This window comes from Ranitomeya imitator, chromosome 2, assembly GCF_032444005.1.
Source record: "Ranitomeya imitator isolate aRanImi1 chromosome 2, aRanImi1.pri, whole genome shotgun sequence".
Lineage (NCBI taxonomy): Eukaryota > Metazoa > Chordata > Amphibia > Anura > Dendrobatidae > Ranitomeya > Ranitomeya imitator.
In genome coordinates, this window is record NC_091283.1 from 281,440,457 (window position 1) to 281,466,642 (window position 26,186).

At 48.4% G+C, this 26,186-nt stretch overlaps 1 protein-coding gene across 2 annotated transcripts in view; it reads left to right on the forward strand.

Annotated features, from left to right (window-relative positions):
* Positions 1–26,186, forward strand: part of LOC138663164 (gastrula zinc finger protein XlCGF66.1-like) — a 95,713-nt gene that overhangs the window by 6,590 nt on the left and 62,937 nt on the right. Inside the window, exon 2 of one of the 2 annotated variants that reach the window (XM_069749313.1) lies at positions 17,139–17,216. The exons of the other annotated variant lie outside the window; for it this stretch is intronic. The gene's annotated coding sequence lies outside the window, so the exon portion shown is untranslated. The remainder of the gene's footprint in view (positions 1–17,138; positions 17,217–26,186) is intronic. 2 annotated transcript variants of the gene reach the window in all.

Here is a 26,186-nt window from a genome sequence, read left to right on the forward strand (position 1 = left end):
GCCTTCTTGACATCTGTCAGGTCGCTAGTCTTACCCATGATGGGGGTTTTGAGTAATGAACCAGGCAGGGAGTTTATAAAAGACTCAGGTATCTTTTGCATGTGTTTAGAGTTAATTAGTTGATTCAGAAGATTAGGGTAATAGGTCGTTTAGAGAACCTTTTCTTGATATGCTAATTTATTGAGACAGGTTTTTTGGGTTATCAGGAGTTGTATGCCAAAATCATCAGTATTAAAACAATAAAAAACCTGACAAATTTCAGTTGGTGGATAATGAATCTATAATATATGAAAGTTTAATTGTAATCATTACATTATGGTAAATAATGAAATTTAACACTATATGCTAATTTTTTGAGAAGGACCTGTAATGAAGTATGAAGAAAGGAGCGCACTACCTGGACGTTCGCTGCGGGTGAACTTTATTCCAAAAGCATAAAAGACACCTTCACGACCGGGGGTGCTGTGAAAGGAGTGCGGCAAAGCTAGTAGTGCGCTCCTTTCTTCATACTCGTTATTCACTTGTGGCTGCTTTCTGTGGAGTCTCGCACCCAGGACTGAGCTTTTCCTCCAAGACACAGGTGAGCGGTTCCCACAGTACCCTTGGCGGTGGTGCCGCCCGGCTGTTTTCTCTTTGTTTGCATATATATATATATGTATGTATATATATATGTATGTATATATATATTGGTGTAGTGTCAAGTGTTCAACCCCACAGGTTTGAACAGTGGGGGGGAATATGTTGTGTAGTGACCTCTGTTACAGGTAGGGGGCACTGTATGGGCTTCCCGGAATGCGTATGGAGGCGTATGGAGGCCATAGGAATGCATGGCAATCGCAGATATAAGTGTGGTGATGAGTCAAAGTCCGGCATTATTGTAAATGGCCGGTATGTGTGTCGCAGAGGAAGACACTCTGCACTGTCAGCCTGAAGTAAGGATGTTCTGGGATCTGTAGTCCTACAAGTAAATTGTGTTGTTTAACTAGGGAGGCTGGCAGGGCTAGTTCTGAGAGATGGGCGGGTCAAACTAGCCACACACACTCCCATCTAGGGGAGTGGTTACAACCATATAATGTGACTGAGGTCTGGTCACAAGGGCTCTGAGTGTGGACCTGAATGGTCTGTGCTGGAAGGTCCTGGAGAGCCCATGTGTTGGGAGTGTCATCTCCCTGAAGAGCACATTGCGGGGCTCTGGACCTGGCACATGCCAGTGTGTGGAACGATCTGATTACTCTTGGGTAATACTTACCGGGGTCAGTGAGAACGTCTGAAGGATACCTTTGTGGAGGAGAGGAATCTGAGAACCTGTGCAGCACCAACAGGTAAAGTAAAGGGGTCCGTGTTATGCTGACTGGGCTCAGAGGGGAGAGACATTGTGTATGGGGCACCTCTGAGGCCAAGAGGTGTCCAGGAACCTGTGAAGGTCGCCAACAGGTAACGGACGAGGTCCGTGTGTCATGCTGACCGGGGTCAGTGAGGAAATGTGTTAAAGCTGAATATGTGCAGACTGTGTTCAAGCTGTTATCAAGTTTCTGAGGATGTGGTTTATAGTGTTGTGAAATAAACCTAAGAGACTGTTTTTTGTAAGAAAACCGTGCCTGTATGCGTTATTCCTGTGCCAAGCGAGTGTCCCCAAGACTCGAAGTAGGGGAAACACTACTATATATATATATATATATATATATATATATATATATATATATATATATACACACTAGCTATTGAACCCGTTCTACACCCGGGTGGCGAGCATTTATATTGGTATATACATCCTGGTATGTGCTGCTCCATCCTGCGTCCCCATCCTGTCATGTGCTGCACCCATCCTGCTCCCCCATCCTGTCATGTGCTGCACCCATCCTGCGTCCCCGTCCTGTCATGTGCTGCTCCCATCCTGCGCCCCCATCCTGTCATGTGCTGCTTCATCCTGCGTCCCCATCCTGTCATGTGCTGCTCCCATCCTGCACCCCCTTTCTGTCATGTGCTGCACCCATCTTGCGCCCCCATCCTGTCATGTGCTGCACCCATCCTGCGTCCCCATCCTGTCATGTGCTGCACCCATCCTGCGTCCCCATCCTGTCATGTGCTGCTCCCATCCTGCGCCTCCATTCTGACATGTGCTGCACCAATCCTGCGCCTCCATTCTGACATGTGCTGCTCCCATCCTGCGCCACCGTTCTTTAATTTGCTGCTCCCATCCATATGCCCCATACGCTGCTCCATAAAGGTTTATGGCCCCCATAAGGTGCTCCATAGCATATGCCCTGTACACTGCTCCATAAAGGTTGATGGCCCCCATAAGATGCTCCATGGTATATGCCCCCGTACACTGCTCCATTATGGTTTATGGCCCCCATAAGATGCTCCATGGTATATGCCCCTGTACACTGCTCCATTATAGTTTATGGCCCCATAAGATGCTCCAGTGTGTATACCCCCGTACACTGCTCCATTATGGTTTATGGCCCCCATAAGATGCTCCATAGTGTATGCCCCCGTACACTGCTCCATTATGGTTGATGGCCCCCATAAGACGCTCCAGTGTGTATGCCCCCGTACACTGCTTCATTATGGTTTATGGGCCCCATAAGATGCTCCATAGTGTATGCCCCCATACACTGCTCCATTATGGTTTATGGGCCCCATAAGATGCTCCATACTCTATGCCCCCGTCCACTGCTCCATTATGGTTTATGGCCCCATAAGATGCTCCATTGTATATGCCCCCGTACACTGCTCCATTATGGTTTATGGCCCCATAAGATGCTCCATGGTATATTCCTGTATGCTGCTGGAATATATGAAAAAAAAAAATACCATACTCACCTATCGTCGCTGGGCGCCGAGTGCTGGGGGGCCTGAGCAGGCGGGGACACCGGCGCGCTGTGGGGGTCAGGTGCCGGTATCGCCGCTAGTTCAGGCCCCCCAGCACTTGGTATATTCACCTGGCCCCGTTCCACCGCTGCGCGCCGCCATCTTCCGGCTCCTCTGGCTGTGACTGGTCAGTCAGAGGGCGGTGCGCATTAAGCGCGTCATCGCGCCCTCTGAACTGAACGTCACAGGCAGAGGACCCGGAAGATGGCGGCGCGCAGCGGTGGAACGGGGCCAGGTGAATATGGCCGATACTTACCCTCCTGGCGGTCCCTGCTTTTCTGTTGGAGATCGCAGTGTGCATTCAGTGTTTACGCATACCGCGATCTCCTGGGAGCGTCACTCTGTGGGGGCCAGACTGCGCCGGCGCTTGCGCAGTCTATAAAGGCTTCGGACAGAGTGACGCTCCCAGCGTTATATTATATATATATATATATATATATATATACATATATATACACCGTATGTACTCGAGTATAAGCTGAGATTTTCAGCCCATATTTTTGGGCTGAATGTGCCCCTCTCGGCTTATACTCGAGTCACGGTCGGCGGGTGAGGGGGAGAGAGGGCTGAGGCATAATCACCTAGTCCCAGCGATCCTGGCGCTGTCCCTGCAGTCCCACGGTCTTCGTGTGCCGCAGCTCTTCCCCTGTTCAGCGGTCACGTGGGACCGCTCATTAGAGAAATGAATATGAACTCCACTCCCATAGGGGTGGAGCCGCATATTCATTTCTTTAATCAGCGGTAACGGTGACCGCTGATAGAGGAAGAGGCTGCGGCACCCGGAGACCAGCTGTCCGGGACAAGGAGCGGGACGCCGGGAGCAGGTAAGTATCGCATATTCACCTATCCCCGTTCCACAAGCCGGGCGTCGCTCCATCTTCCCGGCGCCGCTCCATCTTCCCGGCGTCTCTCCGCACTGACTGTGCAGGTCAGAGGGCGCGATGACGTACTAGTGTGCGCGCCGCCCTCTGCCTGAACAGTCAGTGCGGAGAGACGGGACGCTGAGGAGCTGCAAGCAAGAGAGGTGAGTATGGCATTTTTTTTTTTACTGCAGCATTATATATACCGGTCGCACAGCTTTATAAGGAGCATCTATGGGGCACAAATGAACGGTGCAGAGCACTATATGGCAGAGCTTTATAAGGAGCATCTATGGGGTGTGGTGCACTAAAAGGTGTAGTGCTAGACGGAAGATATGTTTCTCCCAGCAAGATAAGTTTTGGCCTGTTATTTCCCTAAGGTTGAGGACCTGCAGTGATGTCACGACCATGTGATCAGCCCATGTGATGGATACCTCACCTATGGATGTGGCTATAGACTATGTAATGGAGTTTCTTTTGTTTGGCACATGTTATTCTGGGGATGGAACTAGGCTGGAAGGAGCCTGACCTGTTTTTTCTCCCACACATGTCACAAAGGTTGGTGACACGACTGTTAGCAGCCCTGGGAATGGCACCTGGCGGAGGCCGCTGACCTGGCAGCCGCTTAGTTAAGCCCGTCCCGTATAAGGGTGAGTCTGAGACCGGAGGTTCTCCAAGCTGGAGTATGTTTGGTTTTTCTCTTACTTTTTGTCATGGACTGTTTAAAGTGCCAATAAACCACTGAAGTTTGGACTGTAAGCCTTGTGTGTTGCCTCGTTACTGCGGCCCTGCCATTGCTCACCTGAGCTAATCCCTACAATTTGGTGTTTCGAATGCGGGCATACGCAGTGAGGCCAGGCTATTTTTGCTTATTTTTACTCCAGCTTATGTCCTGGGTGAAAGGAGTGGCGTAGACCCAGTCGGGGAACTCTGCAGAAATGGAGGCCACAATAAAGGTGCTTGTGGATGCTATGCGACAACAGCAGCAGGCTACGCAGCAGCAGCAGGAAACCAACCAGCTGTTGATACAGCATATCACGGCATCGCAGACAAGAGGAGCTTCACGGGGAATCCATGATGTCCGGAAAGCGGTTCGCACAGCGATGTTCAAAATGGAGAAATCTGATGACTTCGAGACATACTTGGAGATGTTTGAGGGAGTAGCTGAGCGGGAGACACTACCCCGGGACCAGTGGGAAGTCATTGCTCCATTTCTGGCTTAAGGACCTATGAAAGCCTATCAAGATCTATCCCCTGAGCAGAGAGAGGACTACGCAGTCGTCAAGGGTGAGATACTGGCACGTCTTGGGGTAAATGTGTTGGTCCGGGCCCAGCGGGTACGTCTGTGGGAGTTTAACCCCTCCAAGCCAGCTCGCTCCCAGTATTATGACCTGTTGCACTTGTTTCAGAAATGGTTACAGCCTGAGGTTCTGTCTCCCGTGGCCATGCTGGACCGCCTAGTGACTGATAAATTTTGGAGGGGTCTGCCCCGCGACCTCCAGTCATGGGTCGGGCAAGCATCCCCTACTAATGCTCTCCAGATGATGGACCTGATAGAACGATATGGGGCAACCAAAGAGCTCCAGGGAGGGACTCCCCGGAAGGTGTCCGGAAGGTTCCCTAAATCTCCACCCCTGGCTCGACAAGCAGAGCCCAGAAAGGCCACTCAGGACTTATCTGGAGGTGAAAGAGGCCCCATAGTTTGCTGGCGGTGCCAGGAGCCTGGCCATATGAGAGCTGATTGCCCCCACCTGGCTGAGCCCATGGAGACAAACTTTGGGTATCGCCAATCCCATTATGCCGAACTGATTTGCGCTACAGGTATTTAGGAGGGATCCAATATGGGACATTTGTGTAAAGTGGATGTGGATGGTACCCCAGCCGTGGCCTTACTGGACTCAGGGAGTCTCGTGACCCTGGTACGAGCCAGTCTGGTACAGTCCAGCGAGTACACTGGGCGGAAAATTGGGGTGTTATGTATACATGGGGACTTAAAAGACTATCCTCCGCACTAGTGGTGATAAACAGGCCAGCGGGGAGGCGGTGCCACGAGGTGGGGGTTGTGGTTAACTTACATTATGAATTGACACTTGGTAGAGATTTTCCTTTATTTTCTATACTTTGGCCCACAGTTGTCTCACCCAGTGGACAACTGCCGTCACCGTTGACAACCAGGCTACGTTCTCCAGAAGTGGGGCATGAACCTGGTAGCCCAGAGGATGAAGAGTTGGCGGTAGGCGTGGCCTCCCCTTCGGTGGAGGAGGGGGAAAATTCTCCCATAGCAGTGTTGGCCGGGGATGTGGAAGACTTGCCGCCAGGACCTGAATTGTTAGATTTAAATTTATCGAGCGAGACCCTACTTTGACTAGGGCCAGGGAAAATGTTCTGTTTATTAACGGGGAGCCCCAACAACCTGGGGCATCTACCCAGTTGCCACGTTTTGAGCTAAACCGAGACCTGTTGTATCGAGTTGAGAAAGTACGTGGGGAAATGGTAGAACAGTTATTGGTACCTCAGGCCTTTCGAAAGAGTGCCAATGGATCTGGTCGGTCCTGTCAATAAATGAGCAAGGGGGCACCAACACATCCTAGTAGTTCTAGATTATGCCACCCGGTATCCGGAGGCTGTTCCGCTGCGCCACACTTCAGCTAAGCTTATAGCAAAAGAACTCATGGGAATGTTTTCTAGGGTGGGGATTCCGCAAGAGATTTTAACAGACCAAGGAACCCCCTTTATGTCAAAAATTATGAAAGAGCTCTGTCGCTTGTTAAATGTCAAACAATTGCGCACCTCAGTTTATCACCCCCAAACAGATGGGCTGGTAGAAAGATTCAACAAAACGCTAAAGAGCATGCTAAAAAAACCAGTTTCTAAAGATGGGAAGGATTGGGATCTTTTACTCCCTTATTTGTTGTTTGCAGTACGAGAGGTGCCGCAGGCATCTACGGGGTTCTCGCCCTTTGAATTGTTGTATGGCCGACATCCCCGGGGCTTACTTGATATAGCCAAGGAGGCTTGGGAGAACCAACCAACCCCCCACAAGAGTGTAATAGAACATGTTGCAAAAATGTAGGAAAGGATGGAGACAGTCCTACCGTTGGCACGGGAACATATGGCAGCAGCACAACAGTCTCAGAGTCGGGTCTGTAACCGGGAGGCTCGGGTAAGAACCTTTAGTCCTGGGGATCGCGTGTTGGTACTTGTGCCCACAGTGGATAGCAAATTTCTGGCAAGGTGGCAGGGGCCCTATGAGATTATGGAGAAGGTGGGACCGGTAGACTATAAGGTACACCAACCAGGCCGGAGGAAACCAGAGCAGGTTTATCATGTTAATTTGCTTAAACTGTGGAAAGACAGAGACCACCTTGGCGGGGATAGTCCGCTGCCTACATTTTCTGTAGAGAAGGCTCCATTACCTCTGAGTGAGTCAGGAGAAGCCTTGTCTGTAGTCAAAATACCAGATACGTTGTCTCCTAAACAGGTTCAGGAGGTCCGGGAGTTTGTTAGCCGAAATGCGGATGTTTTTTCTGAGCTCCCTGGACGTACCTCCTTAGTCCAACATGACATTGTTACGGAGCCACAGGCCAAAGTCCGATTAAAGCCATATCGGGTGCCTGAGGCTCGGCGACAAGCCATATCCCGGGAGGTGGAAAATATGTTACAATTAGGGGTCATAGAAGAGTCGCAAAGTGGCTGGGCCAGTCCAATAGTCCTAATACCTAAGCCTGATGGGACCCTAAAATTCTGTAATGACTTCAGAAAACTTAATGAAGTTTCAAAATTTGATGCTTACCCCATGCCCCGGGTGGATGAATTGATAGAACGGTTTGGGCAGGCACGGTATTTTACAACCCTTGACCTTACAAAAGGGTATTAGCAGGTGCCCCTAACAAAGGCAGCTAAGGAAAAAACGGCTTTTGTAACGCCCGAAGGGTTGTTTCAGTGTAAGGTGTTACCTTTTGGTTTGCATGGTGCGCCGGCGACGTTCCAACGGCTAATGGATATTGTCCTCCGTCCCCATCGCCGTTATGCCTCAGCCTATCTGGATGATATTATTGTGTACAGTGCAGACTGGGAAAGTCACTTACCCAAGGTACAGGCGGTGGTTGACTCTCTCCGACAAGCAGGGCTAACAGCCAATCCAAAGAAGTGTTCCATAGGGATGGAGGAAGCTCGGTACTTGGGTTATGTCATTGGGAGAGGGGTCATTAAGCCCCAAATAAACAAAGTGGAGGCAATACAGAACTGGCCCCGTCCCCTCACAACAAAGCAGGTAAAAGCCTTTTTAGGCCTAGTGGGGTATTACAGGCGATTTGTTCCCAACTTTGCAATGTTGTCTGCGCCTTTAACAGACTGTTTGAAAGGGAGGAAGTCTGTGATGGTCCAATGGAATGATCAGTTAGAGGAGGCTTTTGTAAAGTTAAAATCAGTACTGTGTGGTACACCCGTTCTGATTACACCTGATTTCAAAAGAGAGTTCATTGTGCAATCCGATGCATCTGAGATAGGTCTGGGTGCCGTGTTGTCTCAAGAAATTAACGGAGAAGAGCATCCCGTTAGTTTCCTGAGCCGGAAACTTACCCCAGCCGAAAGCAGGTACAGTATTGTGGAGAGAGAGTGCCTGGCCATTAAATGGGCACTTGAGTCTCTTCGCTATTATTTGCTGGGGAGAAAATTTCGCTTGGTGACAGATCACTCCCCTCTTACATGGATGAGTCAAGCTAAGGAGAGAAATGCACGAGTCACCAGATGGTTTCTGTCCCTGCAAAATTTTAAATTTTCAGTAGAACATCGGGCCGGCAGACTACAGGAGAATGCAGATACCCTGTCCAGAGTCCACTGTATGTCATGTGTCCACCCCCATAGGGTTGAACAAAGGGGGGAGGTATGTGGTGCATTAAAAGGTGTAGTGCTGGACGGAAGATATGTTTCTCCCAGCAAGATAAGTTTTGGCCTGTTATTTCCCTAAGGTTGAGGACCTGCAGTGATGTCACGACCATGTGATCAGCCCATGTGATGGATACGTCACCTATGGGTGTGGCTATAGACTATGTAATGGAGTTTCTTTTGTTTGGCACATGTTATTTTGGGGATGGAACTAGGCTGGAAGGAGCCTGACCTGTTTTCTCTCCCACATGTCACAAAGGTTGGTGACACGACTGTTAGCAGCCCTGGGAATGGCACCTGGCGGAGGCCGCTGACCTGGCAGCCGCTTAGTTAAGCCCGTCCCGTATAAGGGTGAGTCTGAGACCGGTGGTTCTCGAAGCTGGAGTATGTTTGGTTTTTTTCTTACTTTTTGTCACGGACTGTTTAAAGTGCCAATAAACCACTGAAGTTTGGACTGTAAGCCTGTGTGTTGCCTCATTACTGCGGCCCTGCCATTGCTCACCTGAGCTGATCCCTACAGGGGCAATAATGAACAATGCAGAGCACTATATGGCAGAGCTTTATAAGGAGCATCTATGGGGCAATAATGAACGGTGCAGAGCACTATATGGCAGAGCTTTATAAGGAGCATCTATGGGGCACAAATGAACGGTGCAGAACACTATATGGCAGAGCTTTATAAGGAGGATCTATGGGGCACAAATGAACGGTGCAGAGCACTATATGGCAGAGCTTTATAAGGAGCATCTATGGGGCACAAATGAATGGTGCAGAGCACTATATGGCAGAGCTTTATAAGGAGCATCTATTGAGCACAAATGAACGGTGCAGAGCACTATATGGCAGAGCTTTATAAGGAGTGTTATGATCTGGTGGTTTAGGAACAACATGAGACAAGCTCTGAAGGAGGTGGTATCTGTACTGACCGCAGACCCTGAACCTAGCAGCGCAACTAGAAATAGCCGTGGGGGTACCTGACGCTCCCTAGACCCCTCGGCACAGCCTAAGATCTAACTTCCCCTAAAGATGGAAACAGGAAACCTATCTTGCCTCAGAGAAAATCCCCAAAGGAAAGATAGCCCCCCACAAATACTGACGGTGAGAGGAGGGGGAAATAACATACGCAGAGATGAAATCAGATTTTAGCATAGGAGGCCAGTCTAGCTTGATAGATAGGACAGGAAAGGATACTGTGCGGTCAGTATAAAAACTGCAAAACAATCCACACAGAGTTTACAAAATCTCCACACCTGACTAAAGGTGTGGAGGGTAAATCTGCTTCCCAGAGCTTCCAGCTAACAGAAAAAATCCATAATGACAAGCTGGACAAAAATAGAATGCACAGAACAATAAGTCCACAACATGTGGACTGAAATGAGCAAAGCCAGAACTTATCTTTGCAGAACTGGTCAGGAAACCAGGAGAATCCAAGCAGAGATGTGAATCCAGCAGAAAACATTGACAAGTGGCATAGGCTGAAGACTAGAGCCAGGTTAAATAGCAGAGCCAGGAGAGACGATTAGTGAAAGCAGCTGCTAAAGCTAAACCCAAGGAGCGGCAGTTCCACTCAAAACCACCGGAGGGAGCCCAAGAACGGAATTCACAACGAAGGAACATCTATGGGGCAATAATGAACGGTGCAGAGCACTATATGGCAGAGCTTTATAAGGAGCATCTATGGGGCAATAATGAACGGTGCAGAGCGCTATATGGCAGAGCTTTATAAGGACCATCTATGGGGCACAAATGAACGGTACAGAGCACTATATGGCAGAGCTTTATAAGGAGCATCTATGGGGCAATAATGAATGGTGCAGAGCACTATATGGCAGAGCTTTATAAGGAGCATCTATGGGGCAATAATGAATGGTGCAGAGCGCTATATGGCAGAGCTTTATAAGGAGCATCTATGGGGCAATGATGAACGGTGCAGAGCACTATATGGCAGCTTTATAAGGAGCATCTATGGGGCACAAATGAACGGTACAGAGCACTATATGGCAGAGCTTTATAAGGAGCATCTATGGGGCAATGATGAACGGTGCAGAGCACTATATGGCAGCTTTATAAGGAGCATCTATGGGGCAATAATGAACGGTGCAGAGCACTATATGGCAGAGCTTTATATGGCACATCTATGGGGCAATGATGAACGGTGCAGAGCACTATATGGCAAAACTTTATATGGCACATCTATGGGGCAATAATAAACGGTGCAGAGCATATATGTGGCACAGCTTTATATGGAGCTTCTATGGGGCAATAATGAACAGTATGGAGCATTATATGTGGCACAGCTTTATGCAGAGCATCTATGGGGCAATAATGAACGGTATGCAGCATTGTATGTGGCACAGCTTTATATGGAGCATTTTATGGGGCAATAATGAACAGTATGGAGCATCTATTTTTATTTTTGAAATTCACCGGTAGCTGCTGCATTTCCTACCCTAGGCTTATACTCGAGTCAATAAGTTTTCCCAGTTTCTTGTGGCAAAAGTAGGGGGGTCGGCTTATACTCGGGTCGGCTTGTACTCGAGTATATACGGTATATATATATATATATATATATATATATATATATATATATATATATACATATGCACAGTACAGACCAAAAGTTTGGACACACATTCTCATTTAAAGATTTTTCTGTGTTTTCATGACTATCAAAAATTGTACATTCACACTGAAGGCATCAAAACTATGAATTAACACATGTGGAATTATATACTTAACATAAAAGTGTGAAACAACTGAAATTATGTGTTATATTCTAGGTTATTTATAGTAGCCACCTTTTTGCTTTGATGACTGCTTTGCACACTCTTGGCATTCTTTTGATGAGTTTCAAGAGGTAGTCACCGGGAATGGTCTTCCAACAATCTTGAAGGAGTTTCCAGAGATGCTTAGCACTTGTTGGCCCTTTTGCCTTCACTCTGTGGTCCAGCTCATCCCAAACCATCTCAATTGGGTTCAGGTCTGGTGACTGTGGAGGCCAGGTCATCTGGCGTAGCACCCCATTACTCTCCTTCTTGGTCAAATAGCCCTTACACAGCCTGGAGGTGTGTTTGAGGTCATTGTCCTGTTGAAAAATAAATGATGGTCCAACTAAACGCAAACCGGATGAAATAGCATGCCGCTGCAAGATGTTGTGGTAGCCATGCTGGTTTAGTATGCCTTCAAGTTTGAATAAATCCCCAACAGTGTCACTAGAAAAGCACCCCCACACCATCACACCTTCTCCATGCTTCACGGTGGGAACCAGGCATGTAGAGTCCATCCGTTGACCTCTTCGGCGTTGCACAAAGACACGGTGGTTGGAACCAAAGATTCTCAGACCAAAGCACAGATTTCCAATGGTCTAATGTCCATTCCTTGTGTTCTTTAGCCCAAACAAGTCTCTTCTGCTTGTTGCCTGTCCTTAGCAGTGGTTTCCTAGCAGCTATTTTACCATGAAGGCCTGCTGCACAAAGTCTCCTCTTAACAGTTGTTGTAGAGATGTGTTTGCTGCTAGAACTCTGTGTGGCATTGACCTGGTCTCTAATCTGAGCAGCTGTTAACCTGCGATTTCTGAGGCTCGTGACTCTGATAAACTTATCCTCAGAAGCAGAGGTGACTCTTGGTCTTCCTTTCCTGGGGCGGTCCTCATGTTAGCCAGTTTCTTTGTAGCGCTTGATGGTTTTTGCCACAGCACTTGGGGACACTTTTAAAGTTTTCCCAATTTTTCGGACTGACTGACCTTCATTTCTTAAAGTAATGATGGCCACTCGTTTTTCTTAACTTAGCTGCTTTTTTTCTTGAATAATGCAAATTCTAACAGTCTACTCAGTAGGACTATCAGCTGTGTATCCACCAGTCTTCTGCACAACACAACTGATGGGCCCAACCTCATTTATAAGGCAAGAAATCCCACTTATTAAACCTGACAGGGCACACATGTGAAGTGAAAACCATTCCGGTGACTACCGCTTGAAGCTCGTCAAGAGAATGCCAAGAGTGTGCAAAGCAGTCATCAAAGCAAAAGGTGGCTACTTTGAAGAACCTAGAATATAAGACATATTTTCAGTTGTTTCACACTTTTTTGTTAAGTATATAATTCCACATGTGTTAATTCATGGTTTTGATGCCTTCAGTGTGAATGTACAATTTTCATAGTCATGAAAATACAGAAAAATCTTTAAATGAGAAGATGTTTCCAAACTTTTGGTCTGTACAGTGTGTGTGTGTGTGTGTGTGTGTGAGTTTTTGATAAATATTTCCTTTGGAAACGATGTGTAAATGACATAGAGAATTGCTGTATGTAAAAGCTCATGTTCATATCGCATTAAAATCTAATCGGATGCTAGGTGTGAAAATCAGATTACACTCGCATTACACTAGGATTACACTTCTGCGACTCTCGGCAGGGAAACTCGGAGAGATTTTTCATACATTTAGTGTGACTCCGGCCTAAGATGTTGATCCAGAGGAAGGCAAAACCCCTGGGGCATACACTACTAGCTCCATATTAGGGGAGAAATTTCTCCCGACCACACATACAGCAATCGGACCAGTTCCCTGGATCAACATCACATCATAGAATCTAGTGAACATAACCTGTAATATAATATTTTTCAGGAGAGACATTCAGGCCCCCATATGAATTTTAGTAGTGAATCAACCATTACAACATCATGTGGCCGAGAGTTTCTTAAGGTACCGTCACACTGAACGATATCGCTAGCGATCCGTGACGTTGCAGCGTTCTGGCTAGCGATATCGTTCAGTTTGACACGCAGCAGCGATCAGGATCCTGCTGTGATGTCGTTGGTCGCTGCAGAAAGTCCAGCACTTTATTTCGTCGCTGGACTCCCTGCAGACATCGCTGAATCGGCGTGTGTGACGCCGATTTAGCTTTGTCTTCACTGGTAACCAGGGTAAACATTGGGACATTGGGTTACTAAGCACAGGGCTGCGCTTAGTAACCCGATGTTTACCCTGGTTACCATCGTAAAAGTAAAAAAAACAAACACTACACACTTACCTTCAGCTGTCTGTTCCCGGCGCTCTGCTTCTCTGCAGTCCTCCTGCATCCTGTGTCAGTGCCGGCCAGCCGGAAAGCAGAGCGGTCAAGTCACCGCTCTGCTTTCCGGCCGCTGTGCTCAGTCAGTGCAGGAAAGCAGAGCGCCGGGGACAGACAGCTGAAGGTAAGTATGTAGTGTTTTGTTTTTTTTACTTTTACGATGGTAACCAGGGTAAACATCGGGTTACTAAGCGCGGCCCTGCGCTTAGTAACCCGATGTTTACCCTGGTTACCGGCATCGTTGGTCGCTGGAGAGCTGTCTGTGTGACAGCTCTCCAGCGACCAAACAGCGACGCTGCAGCGATCGACAGCGTTGTCGGTATCGCTGCAGCGTCGCTGAGTGTGAAGGTACCTTTAGTCTCACTGCTCTTACAGTAAAGAATCTGCATTTGTGATTATGATGAAACCTTCTTTCATCTAGAGCAGTGTTTCCCAAACTCCAGTCCTCATGCCCCCGACACCTCATGTTTTCAGGATTTCCTTAGTATTGCACCGGTGATGGAACTACTATTAAGGCACCAGAAATGGCCACGGGTTCTGTCCTCTGTGAAATCCTAAGGAGATTCTAAAAACATGATGTGTTGGGGACCACGATGACTGGAGTTTGGGAAACACTGCTCTAGATGTAGAGGATGCCCCCTTGTCCCCGTCGCAGGCCTACTCCATCACAGCGCTCCTACACTGAGGCAGAATCTATCCTCATGACTGTCCACATGCAGGTCCCGTCCTGGGGGTTTTAGGCCGGGTGCTCGCCGCCGTCTGTTGAACACACGTCACACAGCATCATGCACACACATCACACAAGCACCATGCACACACGTCACACAAGCACCATGCACACTCGTCACACAAGCACCATGCGCACTCGTCACACAAGCGCCATGCGCACATGTCACACAAGCACCATGCCCACATGTCACACAAGCACCAGGCAGACACGTCACACAGCACCATGCTCACGTCACACAGCACCATGCACACTCGTCACACAAGCACCATGCGCACTCGTCACACAAGCGCCATGCACACATGTCACACAAGCACCATGCACACATTTCACACAAGCACCAGGCAGACACGTCACACAGCACCATGCTCACACGTCACACAGCACCATGCACACTCGTCACTCAAGCACCATGCGCACTCGTCACACAAGCGCCATGCATACATGTCACACAATCCCCATGCACACACGTCACACGAGCACCATGTACACACGTCACACAGCACCATGCAGACACGTCATACGAGCACCATGCAGACACGTCACACAGCACCATGCAGACACGTCACACAGCACCATGCAGACACGTCACACAGCACCATGCACACATGTCACACAGCACCATGCAGACACGTCACACAGCACCATGCAGACACGTCACACAAGCACCATGCAGACACGTCAAACAGCACCATGCAGACACGTCATAAAAGCACCATGCACACACGTCACACGAGCACCATGCACACACGTCACACGAGCACCATGCACACACGTCACACGAGCAGTGGCGTAGGAAGGGGATGCGGGGGGGGCGGTCCGCCCCGGGCGGCACAATGCGGGGGGCGGCCGGCGCTGCAGGAGAAGAAAAAAAAAAAAAGACGCCCCTTTAAATCTTCGGGCGGCGCCGTCCGCCGCCACGACCAGGGCCAGCTCCCCGGACCCCGCCCCCCGCTCTAATACTCACCTCTCCTGGTTCCTGCGGCTTCAGCGTCCTCTGACTCTGCGACGTCTCAGAGCAGAGGGCGCGATGACGTCACTACTGTCGCTCTGCCTCTCTGTCCTGAGCGTCGCAGAGCCGGAGAGACGCTGACTGGCTGCACCGGACCTGCGCTAGGAACGTGAGAGGTGAGGATTTTACTTTTTTTTTTTTTTTCTTTATGTCTGACTGTCTGGGGGCAATGCTGGACACACTGGGGCAATACTGGAGACCATGGGGCAGATTGCTGGACACACTGGGGCAATACTGGAGACCATGGGGCAGAATGCTGGACACACTGGGGCAATACAGGAGACCATGGGGCAGAATGCTGGACACACTGGGGCAATACAGGAGACCATGGGGCAGATTGCTGGACACACTGGGGCAATACAGGAGACCATGGGGCAGATTGCTGGACACACTGGGGCAATACAGGAGACTATGGGGCAGATTGCTGGACACACTGGGGCAATACTGGAGACCCTGGGGCAGATTTCTGGACACACTGGGGCAATACAGGAGACTATGGGGCAGATTGCTGGACACACTGGGGCAATACTGGAGACCATGGGGCAGAATGCTGGACACACTGGGGCAATACTGGAGACCATGGGGCAGAATGCTGGACACACTGGGGCAATACAGGAGACTATGGGGCAGATTGCTGGACACACTGAATACTGGAGACCATGGGGCAGATTTCAGGGCACATTGAGGCAATGCTGGAGACCCTGGGGCAGACTTCTGGACATACTGGGGCAATACTGGAGACCATGGGGCAGATTGCTGGACACACCGGGGCAATACTGGAGACCATGGGGCAGAATGCTGGACACACTGGGGCAATACAGGAGACCATGGGGCAGATTGCTGGACACACTGGGGCAATACTGGAGACCCTGGGGCAGATTTCTGGACACATTGAGGCAATGCTGGAGACCCTGGGGCAGACTTCTGGACACACTGGGCAATGCTGGACACTGGGGCAGATTGCTGGACACACTGGGGCAATGCTGGACACTGGGGGTAATATGCTGGACACACTGGGGCAGACTGCTGGACACACTGGGGAAAGGCTGGACACTGGGGCAGATTGCTGGACACACTGGGGGCAGTGCTGGACATACTGGGGCAGATTGCTGGACACACTGGGGGTAATATGCTGGACACACTGGGGCAGATTGCTGGACAACATGGGGGTAATATGCTGGACACACTGGGGCAGATTGCTGGACAACATGGGGGTAATATGCTGGACACACTGGGGCAGATTGCTGGACAACATGGGGGTAATATGCTGGACACACTGGGGGCAGGACTTGAGGCATGGGCAGAATGTAGATACGGGGCATGATTGGAGACATGGGGCAGGATTGGATCATGGGGCATGATGGATACGATGGAGACATATGGGGCAGGATGTGGAGATCATATGGGGTAGAATGGATACTCATGAGGGCAGGATGCGAGAACATATGGCTGGAGCCAGGAATGAGATAAACGGGGCCAGGGTGGGGAATAGTGTTACCATAGGAAATAATTAAGGGATATTATTACTGCAGTGATGTATTTATTTTATTTTTTTGAGTATACTGTTTTAAATGGGGGGGGGGCGGTCCTGTTACTGTGCAGAGTGACACTATATCACCTTTTTTTCTTCATGTGATGTAATGTAGAAGTTGTGAAAAATTAAGTAATGTGTTCTGCAAGCGGAGCTCGAGATAACTGTGTTATTTCCTGCAGAAACGAGTCCTGGCTGTAAGGAATGATGGCGGTCTGTGCTGGATGAAAGATGAAGGACTTCACCTAGAGACGTCACTGGTGAGTCAGTGTTACCTATACACTGACACTATACACTGTATACTATATAGAGGTCCTGTGTATAATGTCACCAGTGATCTCTGTATTACCTCTACACAGACACTGCATACTAAGTACAGATCTCCTGTGAATACTGGCACTTATGGTGATAGTATTGTGGGTTTTTTTTTTTATTACTGATCAGTATTGTAGTATTCAGTCACTATGTGGTGGTAATATGTGGTCTAGAAATGGTGTTGTGGTATTTGTCCCTTGTATGTAGTATTATTCGATCACTATGTGGCCTGGTCATGGTGTGGTGGTATTAAGTCACAGGTGTGGCATGTGGGGGTGACACCATTAGGCCCATTTTAAGTTCTACAAAACAGGAAAACCATTTTTGGTAACCTTTGTGTGTATTGAGCCGGGGGGGGGGGGGGGCGCCAAACTCGGGAACAGCCCCGGGCGGCAAAAGCTCTAGCTACGCCTCTGCACACGAGCACCATGCACACACGTCACACGAGTACCATGCACGCACGTCACACGAGCACCATGCACGCACGTCACAGAAGCACCATGCACGCACGTCACACAGCACCATGCACACACCTCACACAGCACCATGCAGACACGTCATAAAAGCACCATGCAGACACGTCACACAGCACCATGCAGACACGTCACACAGCACCATGCAGACATGTCACACAAGCACCATGCAGACACGTCACACGAGCACCATGCACGCTCGTCACACGAGCACCATGCACGCACGTCACACAGCACCATGCAGACACGTCACACAGCACCATGCAGACACGTCACACAAGCACCATGCAGACACGTCACACAAGCACCATGCACACTCGTCACACAAGCACCATGCACACTCGTCACACAAGCACCATGCACACGCGTCACACAAGCACCATGCACACGCGTCACACAAGCACCATGCACACACGTCACACACGCACCATGCACACTCGTCACACAAGCACCATGCACACTCGTCACACAGCACCATGCACACTCGCCACACAAGCACCATGCACACTCGTCACACAAGCACCATGCACACTCGTCACACAAGCACCATGCACACTCGTCACACAAGCACCATGCACACTCGTCACACAAGCACCATGCACACTCGTCACACAAGCACCATGCACACTCGTCACACAAGCACCATGCACACACGTCACACAAGCACCATGCACACTCGTCACACAAGCACCATGCACACTCGTCACACAAGCACCATGCAGACGCGTCACACAAGCACCATGCACACAAGTAAAGCAGCACAAGTGCAGTTAACACAAAAAATACAGTACAGAATAAACACAGCACAAACACATTATGAACATGAAGTCCCATTATTGCTTAATTACCTCATCCGATCCTGTCTCCATTCCACCACGATGCATCCTGCACCTAAATGGTAAGCTCCGCCTCCAACATCACTAATCTCCGCCATATTAAATACGTCGTATACAGCATGAGAAGAGGAGCCGGAGTGTGAAGCAGCCATAGATCTACCCTCAGAGGACATCCTGCTGCCAGCGCCACACGCCTGAGAAGGACGGGGTGCTCACTGCAGGATCTGTCAGGGAATGGAGATGTCTCACTCTCTCAGCAAGAGCCTGTGATAGAAATATCTATATCACATAGATCCCACTTGCATGTATACTCCTTTATAATCATATATACTCACATAAAAGCAAATATATATCTATATACTCAGCAAGTTTATATCAGTTGCTCAACTTGACCACATGAGCTAGGCCAGATGGTTCCTTGGTACTTTCCAGACGCCTAAAAACAGGAACTTAGGCCAGATGTCCAGAACTAATGTCTAAAATCTTGCTGAATAGCAGGATAAGGGTGACCGCTACTTCTAAGAGTGCTAAATCAGCTTGTTGGGTAAGACCTAAGGGTACCGTCACACATAACGATATTGTTAACGATATCGTTGCTTTTTGTGACGTAGCAACGATATCGTTAACTAAATCGTTATGTGTGACAGCGACCAACGATCAGGCCCCTGCTGGGAGATCGTTGGTCGCTGGGGAAAGTCCAGCACTTTATTTTGTCGCTGGATCTCCTGCAGACATCGCTGAATCGGCGTGTGTGACGCCGATTCAGCGATGTCGTTACTGGTAACCAGGGTAAACATCGGGTTACTAAGCGCAGGGCCGCGCTTAGCAACCCGATGTTTACCCTGGTTACCGTTGTAAATGTAAAAAAACAAACACTACATACATACATTCCCGGTGTCTGGTCAGGTCCGTCGCCTTCAGCTTCCCGCAGTGCACTGACTGGTGAGCGCCGGCAAGCCGTAAAGTACAGCGGTGACGTCACCGCTGTACTTTCCGGCCGGCGCCCAGTCAGTGCTGGAAGCTGAAGGCAAGGGACCTGACCAGACACCGGGAATGTAATTATGTAGTGTTTGTTTTTTTACATTTACAACGGTAACCAGGGTAAACATCGGGTTACTAAGCGCGGCCCTGCGCTTAGTAACCCGACGTTTACCCTGGTTACCCGGGGACTTCGGGATCGTTGGTCGCTGGAGAGCTGTCTGTGTGACAGCTCTCCAGCGACCAAACAGCGACGCTGCAGCAATCGACATCGTTGTCGGTATCGCTGCAGCGTCGCTTAGTGTGATGGTACCTTTAGTCAGAATATGCCATGTACTCAGTTAAATATATTATGTACTCAGTCAGCCAATGAAATAATAGCTAAATTGAATGTTAATTTACAAACCTCCCCTTTTTATAAGCATCAATAAAACTACGTATCAAAGAATAAGCCAGCAGATCTGGATAGAATGTTATCCTGTCACTTTCATGTCCGATATAATTTGAGAGACACCGCACACTCTAGTGGTTAATTATGCCAGATAGTGTGAGTTTATTCAACATAACTCAATATAAGTAGCACATGGGAGCAATTCTACAAACATAAGGAAAAGCGATCAAATCTAGTAACAAAACATGACGTTTCGACTCTCCCGAGTCTTAATCATACCATCGCTAAAAGACAAAAAACAGAATATCAATAAATACAAACACATAGTATCTATAATATAACGCTGGGAGCGTCACTCTGTCCCAAGCCTTTATAGACTGCGCAAGCGCCGTCGCAGTCTGGACCCCACAGAGTGACGCTCCCAGGAGATCGCGGTATGCGTAAGCACTGAACGCACACCGCGATCTCCAATGGATAGCAGGGACGTGGCAGGAGGGTAAGTATCGGCTATATTCACCTGTCGGTCCCGTTCCAGCGCTGCATGCTGCTCTCTTCCGGGTCCTCTGCCTGTGACGTTCTCAGTTCAGAGGGCGCGATGACGCGCTTAATGCGCGCCGCCCTCTGACTGAACAGTCACAGCCAGAGGACCCGGAACACGGAGCGGCACGCAGCGCTGGATCAGGGTCAGGTGAATATAGCAAGTGCTGGGGGGCCTGAACTAGCGGCGATACCGGCACCTGACCCTCACAGCGCGCCGGTGTCCCTGCCTGCTCAGACCCCCAGCACTCGGCGCCCAGCGACGATAGGTGAGTATGGTATTTTTTTTTTTCATATATTCCAGCAGCATACAGGGCATATACCATGGAGCATCTTATGGGGCCATAAACCATAATGGAGCAGTGTACGGGGGCATATACTATGGAGCATCTTATGGGGGCCATAAACCTTTATGGAGCAGTGTACGGGGAATATACTATGGAGCATCTTATGGGGGCCATAAACCTTTATGGAGCAGTGTACGGGGCATATACTATGGAGCATCCTATGGGGGCCATAAACCTTTATGGAGCAGTGTACGGGGCATATACTATGGAGCATCTTATGGGGGCCATAAACCTTTATGGAGCAGCGTACGGGGCATATACTATGGAGCATCTTATGGGGGCCATAAACCATAATGGAGCAGTGTACGGGGGCATATACTATGGAGCATCTTATGGGGGCCATAAACCTTTATGGAGCAGTGTACGGGACATATAATATGGAGCATCTTATGGGGGCCATAAACCTTTATGGAGCAGTGTACGGGGCATATACTATGGCGCATCCTATGGGGGCCATAAAGCTTTATGGAGCAGTGTACGGGGCATATACTATGGAGCATCTTATGGGGGCCAAAAACCTTTATGGAGCAGCATATGGGGCATATGGATGGAAGCAGCAAATTACAGAATGGTGGCGCAGGGTGGGAGCAGCACATGACAGAACGGGGGAGCAGGATGGGAGCAGCACATGACAGAATAGTGCAGCACATGACAGAATGGGGGTGCAGGATGGCAGCAGCACATGACAGAACGGGGGCGCAGGATGGGAGCAGCACATGACAGAACGGGGGCGCAGGATGGGAGCAGTACATGACAGAACGGGAGCGCAGGATGGCAGCAGCACATGACAGAACGGGGGTGCAGAATGGAAGCAGCACATGACAGAACAGGGGCGCAGGATGGGAGCAGCACATGACAGAACGGGGGCGCAGGATGGGAGTAGCACATGACAGGATGGGGGCGCAGGATGGAGCAGCACATGACAGCATGGGGGCGCAGGATGGAGCAGTTCATGACAGGATGGGGACGCAGGATGGAGTAGCACATACCAGGATGGAGACCATATACCAATATAAATGCTCGCCACCCGGGCGTAGAACGGGTTCAATAGCTAGTGTACATATATACAGGTCTGCAAGGTACATGCGTAATATACCATATGTCTATTAGGAAAGTTGCAAAGAGGTAAGTCGAGCGGCCATAGACCCTAAGAGCACCAGCGAATCCACCGAGGTGAATAAAATGCATATGATATCATAGATGTGGAGAATATAGGTGTTCTAGAGGTCAAAAGTGGTATAGACCAGGAGGAGACTGGACAGGAGGCAGTAGACATTAATTACCTTGGTATGTAGATAAGAATGCCTAAATGAAGCAAATCCTTAGTTTTTTAGAAACATGGGTAGTGCTGAAAAGGATTTAATAAGGAATATAGACCAGCATCATGAAAAGGTGAAGCTAGATTAACCCCTTAATCCCATATGACGTACTATCCCGTCAAGGTGACCTGTGACTTAATTCCCAGTGACGGGATAGTACGTCATAGTGGATCGGCCACTGACATCCGGCACTATGTGCCAGGAGCGGTCACGGACCGCTCCTGGCACATTAATCCCCGGCACACCGCGATCAAACTTGATCGCGGTGTGCCGGCGGTATAGGGAAGCATCGCGCAGGGAGGGGGCTCCCTGCGGGCTTCCCCGAGACCCCCGGTACAAGGTGATGTACTCACCTTGTACTGAGCGTCTCCTCCCTGCAGGCCCCGGATCCAAAATGGCTGCGGGGCTACTTACGGGTCCTGCAGGGAGTACTTCCGGGACCAGAGCAGGCTCTGTTACCTAGCAGCAGGGCACGCCAGATCGCTGATCTGACATAGTGCTCTGCAAAGTGTCAGATCAGCCATCTGTCACTATACAGTGATGTCCCCCCTGGGAAAAAGTAAAAAAAAAAAAAATAATAAATTTTTTTTAGATGTGTAAAAAATAAATAAATAAATAAAATTCCTAAATAATGAAAAAAAAAAGTATTGTTCCCATAAATACATTTCTTTATCTAAATAAAAAAACAATAAAAGTACACGTATTTAGTATTGCCGCGTCCGTAACGACCCGACCTATAAAACTGTCCCACTAGTTACCCCTTCAGTGAACACCGTAAAAAAAAAGGCAAAAAACAACTCTTTAGTATCATACCACCGAACAAAAAGTGGAATAACACGTGATCACAGACGGATATAAATAACCATAGTACCGCTGAAAACGTCATCTTGTTCCGCAAAAAACGAGCCGCCATACAGCATCATCAGCGAAAAAATAAAAAAGTTATAGTCCTCAGAATAAAGCGATGCAAAAATAATTATTTTTTCTATAAAATAGTTTTTATCGGATAAAAAGCGGCAAAACATAAAAAAATGATATAAATGAGGTATCGCTGTAAACATACTGACCCGAAGAATAAAACTGCTTTATCCATTTTACCAAACGTGGAACGGTATAAACGCCTTCCCCAAAAGAAATTCATGAATAGCTGGTTTTTGGTCATTCTGCCTCACAAAAATCTGAATAAAAAGCGATCAAAAAATGTCACGTGCCCGAAAATGTTACCAATAAAAACGTCAACTCGTCCCTCAAAAAACAAGATGTCACATGACTCTGTGGACCAAAATGGAAAAATTATAGGTCTCAAAATGTGGTAACGCAAAAAATATTTTTTGCAATAAAAAGCGTCTTTTAGTGTGTGACGGCTGCCAATCATAAAAATCCGCTAAAAAACCCACTATAAAAGTAAATCAAACCCACCTTCATCACCCTCTTAGTTAGGGAAACATAAAAAAAAAATTAAAAACGTATTTATTTCCATTTTCCCATTGGGGTTAGGGCTAGGGTTGGGGCTAGTGTTGGGGTTAGGGCTAGGGCTGGAGTTAGGGTTGGGGTCAGGGTTGGGGCTAAATTTAGGGTTAGGGCTGGGGCTAAAGTTAGGGTTGAGGCTAAAGTTAGGGTTGGGGCTAAAGTTAGGGATAGGGTTACATTTACGGTTGGGATTAGGGTTAGGGGTGTGTCAGGGTTAGGGGTGTGGTTTGGGTTATGGTTGGGATTAGGGTTAGGGGTGTGTTGGGGTTAGGGTTTCAGTTAGAATTGGGGGTTTCCACTGTTTAGGCACATCAGGGCTCTCCAAACGTGACATGGCGTCCGATCATAATTCCAGCCAATTCTGCATTGAAAAAGTAAAACAGTGGTCCTTCCCTTCCGAGCTCTCCCGTGCGCCTAAACAGGGGTTTACCCCAACACCCAATTTATCTTGTTACCCTTGGGAAAATAAAAATTTAGGGGTCTAAACAAACATTTTTGTGGGAAAAAAATAATTTTTATTTTCACGACTCTGCGTTATAAACTGTAGTGAAAACTTGGGGGTTCAAAGCTGTCAAAACACATCTAGATAAGTTCCATATGGGGTCTAGTTTCCAAAATGGTGTCACTTGTGGGGGGTTTCTACTGTTTGGGTACATCAGGGGCTCTGCAAATGCATCGTGACGCCTGCAGACCAATCCATCTAAGTCTGCATTCCAAATGGCGCTCCTTCCCTTCCGAGCTCTGCCATGCGCCCAAACGGTGGTCCCCCCCCCCCCACATATGCGGTATCAGCGTACTCAGGACAAATTGGATAACAACTTTTGGGGTCGAATTTCTCCTGTTACCCTTGGGAAAATACAAAACCGGGGGGCTAAAAAATAATTTTTGTGAAAAAAAGAAATAATTTTTATTTTCACGGCTCTGCATTATAGACTGTAGTGAAACACTTGGGGGTTCAAAGCTGTCAAAACACAGCTAGATAAGTTCCTTAGGGGGTCTACTGTCCAAAATGGTGTCACTTGTGGGGGGTTTCAATGTTTAGGCCCATCAGGGGATCTCTAACCTGACATGGTGTCCCATCTCAATTCCTGTCAATTTTGCATTGAAAAGTCAAATGGCGCTCCTTCCCTTCCGAGCTCTGCCATGCGCCCAAACAGTGGTTTACCCCCACATGTGGGGTATCGGCGTACTCAGTACAAATGGCACAACATATGGACCCCTCAAAATGACTTCAAATGTGATGTGGTCCCTAAAAAATATTGGTGTTGTAAAAATGAGATATTGCTGGTCAACTTTTAACCCTTATAACTCCCTAACAAAAAAAATTTTGGTTCCAAAATTGTGCTGATGTAAAGTAGACATGTGGGAAATGTTACTTATTAATTATTTTACATGACATATCTCTGTGATTTAAGGGCATAAAAATTCAAACTTGGAAAATTGCAAAATTTTCAAAATTTTCGCCAATTTCTGTTTTTTTTTTCACAAATAAACGCAAGATATATCAAAGAAATTTTACCGCTATCATGAAGTACAATATGTCACGAGAAAACATTGTCAGAATCGCCAAGATCCGTTGAAGCGTTCCAGAGTTATAACCTCATAAAGGGACAGTGGTCAGAATTGTAAAAATTGGCCCGGTCATTAACGTGCAAACCACCCTTGGGGCTTAAGGGGTTAAGGTAATATAAATAGGGTCCCTAGTTACAATACCTAGTTGATGGTGAGGTAATACATGCCCAAAATACACGGTCATTAGGAAACATTGGTCTTTGTTACACAAAGCCTACCCCACTGTGGAAACCTTTCAGTCGCCACCTCTGAGTACAAGGAGACCCAAGAACATCAGACCACCTCGTACGGGCTGACATTGGTAGCACACAACCTCAGACCACACCGAGGCTTCTTGCCAGCTATCGACAGGGCACTTTTCCATGTCTAAATTGTGAAAAGGGGGAGGAAATAAATCCAAAAAAGATAACCTTGTGTCTTATAGTAAAATTGCTTTATTAAAGTGCAAGGCAAGAGGACAATGGTGACAACAGAGCCGTCCAACAATAAATAAAAACAACTAGCACATACAGGACACTAGGGAATCTGCCTGCAGCTCCTTCTTCCTGCAGCTCCAGGGAACAGCCATGGGGGCGGCCTTTGCGCCCTCCTATGCTAATCTATTCCTGGGGCTGTGGGAGAGGGACCTCTTCCTGTCTGATCGGGGGTCGTCAATGGACCGGGCCCTTCTATGGGTCTAGATTGTGGCCCGATTCTAACGCATCGGGTATTCTAGAATATGCATGTCCCCGTAGTATATGGACAATGATAATTCCAGAATTCGCGGCAGACTTTGACCGTCGCTGATTGGTCGAGGCAACCTTTATGACATCATCGTCGCCATGGCAACCATTATGACATCATCATCGCTGTGCCCGTTGCTGATTGGTCGAGGCCTGGCGGCCTCGACCAATCAGACGCGGGATTTCTACGTCCTTTATGACATCATCGTCGCTGTGCCCGTTGCTGATTGGTCGAGGCCTGGCGGCCTCGACCAATCAGAGACGCGGGAT